Here is a 7,952-nt window from a genome sequence, read left to right as displayed (position 1 = left end):
TTCTTCGACGGCCCTCTGTGGGCAAGAGACTGGGCAAGGAAGAATAAAATGCTTCTTTAGCGTGTGTGTTGGAGGTGGGGGAGAGGGTAGAAAAGAGGAAAGCAAAGGAAATACTGGGTGATTATGGGTGACACCAAGACGGCTGTGCAGATTCAGAACGTAGCAGGGCTCAAGAGGTTCTTAGGAAGAAGATGGTTTGAAATGAAAGTGAAAAAATAGGTAATATTTCAAGAGGTCCTTTCCACCAATGATGTGGGATTCCCCACCCATTCCAGAGAGAAAACACCACAACACAAATAATAGCATGAAAGTGAGAAATCCCAGAGGCTCCTCGGGAAACGGGGTAGGCTGGTTTGGGTGGAAAGTGGCCTGTGCATGAGCGGGCGAAGGAAGATTAGGCTGGAAGAGCAAGTTGGGACCGCGTTGGAAGAGGCCCTGGGTGCCACATGGAAGCACCGTTGTGTACCTGACACTAAGACATGTTGGGCCTGGGTACAGAAGGCACACAGGGTGGTGGGATGAGATGTAGAAAAATCACTTATGAGGCTACTGCAATTAGCAAAAGGTAATGAGTAGCTCTATGGGGGTGGGGAAAGGCACAGCTATGGAAATGGCAAAAATGGTTACACGTGACAATATCGTGGTTTGGGGAAATCTCAAGAACTCTCTTGGATGTTGGTGCTAATGACATTAATCCTTATGTCATTTATCTAACAATAGCATCCTGCTACAACCACTAAGCCACCCACCCACCCATCCATCCATGTTCATCCACTGAACAAGTATCTGTGTGCCTAGAGGCATTTTTCATGTTATACATTTGATTCAGATTTTTTTTCCCTACACACAAGTAAGTAGTCCAAGGTCAAAGATAGGAGAAACCAAATGTTTTAGGATGATTTACCCACCTAAAATCTCATTTGATTATTAGTATGAAAGATACTTTAAGAAAAAAAGATTCCGTAGTCAAATGTTTTGTGGTTCTCTTGGGTAAGTCCTAATACCCATTCAGATCAAAGGCTCTGATTAAGTCTTGTAGTTAGAAACAAAACAAAACAAAAGCAAAAACTGTTTAAGCTTTCACAGTTCAAACTTTGCCCACAGAACCCTTTTAGGGAACAGTATCTACTGACTTTCCAAGAAACACATTTTGAAAAATATTGTTACAAAGTATTATATAAATATAAGGCATAGACCTTCAAGTACAGTTACTCCTGCTAGATTACCTCCCACCTCCAGCCAATACCTCAAAGGTAAATGCAAGGGACCATAACTCAGGGTACAAGCTACACAGAGAGAATTTCTATACTCAACCATTTATTTATGCATCAGGGATTTACTGATCACCTACTATGTACCCGACACTGTGTGTGGAATTAGCAACACAGCAGTGACTAACAGAGATATACGTCCCTGTCCATAAGAAGCTGAACTCACAGTTGAGTCAGTAACACAAACTTCACTACAATTTGTGACTCATTCTCCTACCTTCACTTTCCCTATGATTTTCCAAACCATATTTACAGAGAGTTTTATTATATGAAATTTCAAAAGTTTTTTTTTTTTTTTTTTTTTTTTTGAGACAGAGTCTCACTCTGTTGCCCAGGCTAGAGTGCCGTGGCATCAACCTAGCTCACAGCAACCTCAAACTCCTGGGCTTAAGCAATCCTCCTGCCTCAGCCTCCCGAGTAGCTGGGACTACAGGCATGCGCCACCATGCCCGGCTAATTTTTTTGTGTGTGTATATATATATATATATATATATATTTTAGTTGTCCATATAATTTCTTTCTATTTTTAGTAGAGACAGGGTCTCACTTTTGCTCAGGCTGGTCTCGAACTCCTGACCTCGAGCCATCCACCCGCCTCGGCCTCCCAGAGTGCTAGGATTACAGGCGTGAGACACCGCGCCCGGCCTTTTTTTTTTTTTTTTTTAATTTAAAAAAGGTAATTACAATGTAGGATCCTAAACCAGTATATCCCTCTACGAGCCAGCAGATTTGAGAATAGACTAGCTGGGAAAGGAGTTTAACAAGTACTGGCTCAAATAAAACAAATTGGGGACAAATTTTCGTTTTATTTATGTATGGACCAGATGGGGAAAAATCATTTATGAGGACCGCAATTAGCAAAAGATAATGAGTAGCTTATTAGGGGTGGGGAAGGGAGTGGCTCTGGAAATGGCAAAAATGTTCTTTTTTTAAGAGACAAGGTCTCACTGTGTCACCCAGAATCTATCATAGCTCACTGCGGCCTCAAACTCCTGGGGCTCAAATGATCCTCCCACCTCAGCTTCCCAAGTAGCTGGGACTACAGGTGCGCATCACCACGCTTGGCTAATTTTAAAATTTCTTTTGTAGAGATGGGGGCCTCTCTTTCTTTAACAGAGAAGATCACTACCCATGATCAACTCCTGGGTGTCTTGCTCAATTCACTATATTCAAAGTTAACTCCTAGGAGCCAAACTTCCCTTTTAAAGTCACGAATGTTTCTCTGTCAGTCCTTTCTTTAAAATAAAAAAAAAAAGTCTAAGATATTCTAAAATTATCTAGCAAGATAGGCAAAATAATCAGTAACTTCTAACTGTATATTTAAAATATCAATAAAAATTGGCTCTGGGCTGCACACCAGCAGAAAAAGACTTAGCTTATAAGGGATTAAGAGAATTTTTAGTCTTGAGGCCTGGATGTTTTGTGAGCTTTATATAGATGATAAAAGTGAAACTTCAGCTCTTAAACCATGCCGTTAGAAACTATATTTTACATCCAGTATAATTCTGCAACCATTAAGCCTTAAATGGGTATTAAGCCTGATGCGAAGTAATGAAACAGATAGTGGAAACACACTCTATAGATTGTTCAATCTGGGGAGAAAAGGCTGATTCATCTGTTTCAAGGGCCAGGCAAAGACAAAAGACCTCATCCCAAATGGGACGGTGTCCTCCTCAAACCCCGACACTCCCCTCCCATGTGTTTCTCAGTGTGGAAAGTATTAATGTCAGTATCACTAGCTCTTGTAAAAGATTCATGGACCATTTCCTCCCCTTCCTGAATCCCCCTGTCTGTGTGGTGGTTTTCCTGTTTTCTTGCATCTAACCGTTGGGCAGTTTGGTGATGCTAGATATTATCATAGAATCATAGCATTTTAGAGCCGGAAGGGGTGTAGACATGGCACTTTAAGACGAGAATACTGAAGCTCAAAGGACAGTGACTATGTTCAAAGTCACACGGTGATCCCAGATTAGGATCTTTGTAGGCACTTTTATTTCTTTGTCTTTTTTCTCTTCTTCCATTCCATTTCTGAAAATATTCTTAGAATCCTCTTTGGGGACCAGTGTGGGAGGCTAGACAAAATTCTACAAGGTGAGTGCATAAACTCTGTGGAGACTCAGACTCAAGGTTGTGGGAGTTCCAATGACTAAACGTGAAAGGAACCAGGGGGCTTTCAAACCACCATGCGGACACCACAGTCTGTTAAGAGTTGCAGGCAAGACCTACGTGCCCAGGTATGTTCAATTTAGTAGATGAAAGTTGGAAGAGAAACAGGAGATTATCATACTTTCAAAGTATCTCCCCCAATATACTCATCAATTACAAAAGGAAATATAGTAACTTTATGGTATGAAAACCTGGCTGATGACATCTTAACCAAGTGACAAAAGTTAACATCAGTGGTAAGACATATGGACATCACGCACTTCTGATATGATATACTGAGAAGGACACGTCACCTCTGTGATATTCTTGTCCAAAATGTATGTCCTCCATGTCATCACAAGAAAACTTCAGACACACCCCAAAGGAGAGACATTCTATCCAGCAATAGACCAGTGCTTTTCACAAGTGTCCAGGTCATGAAATCCAAGGCAGGCCTAGGGGCTCTCACAGATTGGAAGTGACCAAGGAAACAAGACAAGTAGCACAATGTGGGATCCTGGATCGGATCTTGGCACAGACAACAGTGAGGGAAAACACTGGTGAAATCCAAATAAAATCTATAGTTAGTTAATAGTATTGTACCCATTCATTAAGAAAGTTAATTTCTTAATTTTGATAGCTGTGCTATGGTTATCTAAGATGTTATTATTAGGGGAACTTTGTGAAGAGTTCGTGGCAACTCTCTTAACTATTTTTGTAACTTTTCTGTTGTCTAAAATAACTTCAAAATTATTTAAAAAAAAAAGAAAATGAAAAGGCTGTGGGAAGCAGGGAGAGGAAAGAGAGTGGGCAATGGGATGGAGATATAGCACAGAAACTGACCATGCCTTCTAGAACCTTCTAAATCCTAAAGGATGGCCTGAGGCCACTGGGAATTTGTCATTTCCCTTTGGGGTTAATCTGAACTTGTACATTATTATAGCCATAACATTCACAAGTTAAACAGACTTCTGAGAATGAGTCCTAGGGCGTGGGAGGGATTAAAGAAGAGCAGCTGGTGGCCAGTGGCACGGGGCAGGCTGTCAAGTGTCTTCAGGGCTGGCTGGGGCCTGGGGCAGCCACCCTGCAGGCTGCACTCCCGGAGGCTTGATAGGCTTGGTCACCTGGAATGGGAGTCCCATCGTCTCAGGGGAGGACAGGAGTGGGTGCCCAGGCAAGAGCGAGGGGCAGAGGGCATCTCTGTCTAGGGTGTTTTCTACGTTATGTGTATATGTTTCTGACAATGAAATGTGTTCTTGGAAATGTCCCCTTCATTTATAGATGCAGCACTGCAGAGTGTGTGTGTGTGAAAGAGACATGTCAGAATGGCAAAGAAAACAGCTCAGCCTTGCATTCCATTATATATACAAAGCTCTGTGTACGTTAGTGATAAATTTGCAGAAGGGGTGGGAACGTGGTTTTGTTGGTATTTCCAAATGCAAAACAGGTCTCCTCTCCGTTCTGTTTGGTTGTCGCTATTTCCCAACAGAACGAAAATACCAGCATTGGAGATGGGTTGCCAGAAACTCACTTGGTTAAAAAAAAAAAAAAAAAAAAAAATTAAATTCCTTTGTATAGAGAATGAGAGAATGATCATTTCTTCCAATGGGTACTTTTCCACGTTCTCCCTGATTCCTGCGGTAATAATGGCCACATCTGTCTCCAGATCTGTGGACGTGGTAGAAAAAGTCACCCCCATCTTCCAGATCCTAACCTAAGATCTCATGGAAGATTAACATGGACGTCAAAATGACGTTATTAATTTAAGGGATTTAAACACTCAGCCGTAGAGTAAACAAAATCTAGGTTTTGGACAACTTCAGCGACATTCAGCAACACAAGCCAGATGTCGGGGAATGCAAACCTCATGAATGCATGCTTCCCATCGAGTCCTTCACGAGAAAGATGTGAGGGGAACAGAGTGGCAAATGAAGGAAAGACAATCTAGTAATTACTGAGTGAGTTTTATGGGGTAGAGAGTACGCTAAGTGCTTTATATTCACTGTCTCGTTTACCATTTGCAATAAGGCAATTCTTACTTATTGATAAGGACATGAGGCTCAGAAATCTGCAATTTGCCTAGGTAACCCAGTTGGTAAGGGGCAAAGTCAGTGTTTAACTCATGTGGGTGTGACTTTAAAACCTTTGCTCTTTCCAAAAGTCTACGCTGATCACATGCAACATTACCTTGCTTAAAGCCTTCCAATTTCTCACACTGCCACTAGTTTAGTCAATGTCTTAGCTCAGCCATAGATTTCTTGGTGGTAGCACCTGTGTTCCCTTTTCTGGCCCGGCATTCTGCCGCACAGAACTAAAAGCAAGTTACCCGAGGCCAAGGGTCTCTTATAAATGTCACGGTTTCCTTGATCTCCCCACATCTGTCAGCATTTACTATAGGCTATGTGATTTCTTTCTTTCTTTTTTTGAGAGATGGGGTCTTGCTATGTTGCCCAGGCTTGACTCAAACTCCTGGGCTTATGTGACCCTCCCACCTCAGCCTCCCCAGTAGCTCAAGCTACAGGTGAATGCCACTGCACCCAGCCTCTGCTATTAATATATGATCTTTATTCCCAAGTCTGTCTTCCTTCACAATTGCTTCCCCTTGAAGTTGTCAATACTCTTGGTTTCTACTATGCTCAGTGCTTACTCCTTGCTTGTCCAGTGAATGAGTGGATGAATGAGTGAACGCATGAATGAGAAAGACCAAGAGATATTTCAAATACTTAAGGTAATAAATGTTTTTCCGATTTTATGTAACATTCTATATAAGTGCTGTGAATGTTACAAATCATTGTGAATAATTCACTAAAGCAGAATTCTTAAAGATCCATATTAGATAATATTTTAATGGTTTCATTTCGAGGGTTCTCAACCTGTGTGATATTGGCCCCCCCTGCCGGGGGGACATTAGGCAATGTCAGGAGACATTTCAGTTGTCACCACTTGGGGGAGGGAGGTGCTTCCGGTATCTACTGGGAAGATTCCAGGGATGCTGCTAAACATCCTACAAATGCACTGGACACCACCCCCTCACCCCAGGCCAAAGAATGCCAGTAGTGTCAAGGTTGATAAACCCCGGTGCTGGTTAGTTGATTTAATGGCATATACTTGAAGGCATTGGAACTATGGCTTGTTTGTTTTTTCTGTTTTAATTCAGATTTTTGGTTAATCAGGCTGACTTGCATTGCCTCAATTTGTCTGAATTACCAAGGAATGCTGGAATTTTCCTGGGGATACATTTCTGGAAAGGTCAGAAACACTTTGGTTGTCTTCATACTTTTGCTCGGTAGCAATGTTCGTGCACATTCGTTGAATATCAACTGGTTGTCTACGACTCAAATTACATGATGAAGCTAGCATATAAATTATTTACTCAGATTTAATTCCAGCAACTGTTATCTTTGTATTTTTTTCCCTCTCCCAGCTAATCTGGCTCACTGCATTGGAATTTTGGTCATGCCCACCCTCCTTCCGTACTAAATTATCTCCATAACGCAGTATAAACAGAACAAGCTTGTGTGTGATACGCTTAACTGTTAATTTACCTAATTAAACTAATTCAATTAAATCATTTACATCTTTTTGGTAACATGCCAGTTGATACTACCACAGAAGTGGGATGTTTTAGAAGATGATTGTTCAGCAAATGAATGGGGAAAAAAAAATAATGGAACACAAAATGAGACAACAGTCCAAATCTCTTGGCTTGAAAATTAAATGATACTGAAAAAATGCTTTTACGTGGTCCTGTGATTAGCTATTTTTCTTAGATCAGTTTTCGTTAGAAATTGGTATTTGAACGTAGTGATCGTAATTTATTGTGTACGAGAGATTTTAAATATTATTTGCATGTTCACATAGTTGGTACGTTTAAGTAATGTGTGTTCATTCCCACATTAAAGTATGATTAGTGAAATGTTTTGTGGTGCTAGCAAGACATGAACTGAGCGGATTCTTCTGAATGATCGTGCAAAATAATTTTGCTAAATTACATAAGTATCTTTGGGAAACATATATATTTCATTTATAGTCAGCATCTAACCATCCCTGTCATAGTGATAAATCTACAAAAGTAAATGTAAAACATTATTTGCCAAAAAAATAAAAAGTGACAACAACAAAAAAAGGCAAGAAATTCTAGGCAAGAGAGCCTAAATAAATTGCCGTCTTTGTAGATCTGCCATGAACTCATTGTCACTTTGACCAAAATAGAATCTGTGCTTGTGATACAACTCCGGATGCCTGGCCTAGGTCGATACATGGGCCACCATATGCTCATCCCTGCAGGGCTTCAGCCTGGGTGGGGCTTGGGTTTGCTGGGAGGATCTGGCCTTCTCCCCAGGAGCACACACATACAGGGCAAAACTGGAGGCTATGCTCTGTCTTAACTTATCCCAAGTGATCAAAGCCTTAGATGTCATAGAATTTCAGAAAAGCCACCCATGAAACCAACCCAGATTCCTCCAACTGGAGCAACCTCCCAAAGTTTGCCAGTAGGGCCTACAAGATTCCAGGATGAACCACAAGTAGACAGTA

General features: G+C 41.2%; 1 long non-coding RNA gene across 1 annotated transcript; it reads left to right on the top strand.

The window, feature by feature from the left end:
* Positions 1-1,828: 1,828 nt before the first annotated feature.
* On the top strand, positions 1,829-7,312 carry LOC138402185 (uncharacterized). The gene is made up of 3 exons (XR_011236618.1): positions 1,829-1,914; positions 6,119-6,144; positions 6,574-7,312. It is a non-coding gene; the product is annotated as an uncharacterized lncRNA (long non-coding RNA).
* The last annotated feature ends 640 nt before the right edge of the window (positions 7,313-7,952 follow it).

Source organism: Eulemur rufifrons, chromosome 23 (assembly GCF_041146395.1).
Source record: "Eulemur rufifrons isolate Redbay chromosome 23, OSU_ERuf_1, whole genome shotgun sequence".
In the NCBI taxonomy this organism is placed as follows: Eukaryota; Metazoa; Chordata; class Mammalia; order Primates; family Lemuridae; genus Eulemur; species Eulemur rufifrons.
This window is presented reverse-complemented; position numbering and strand designations above follow the sequence as displayed.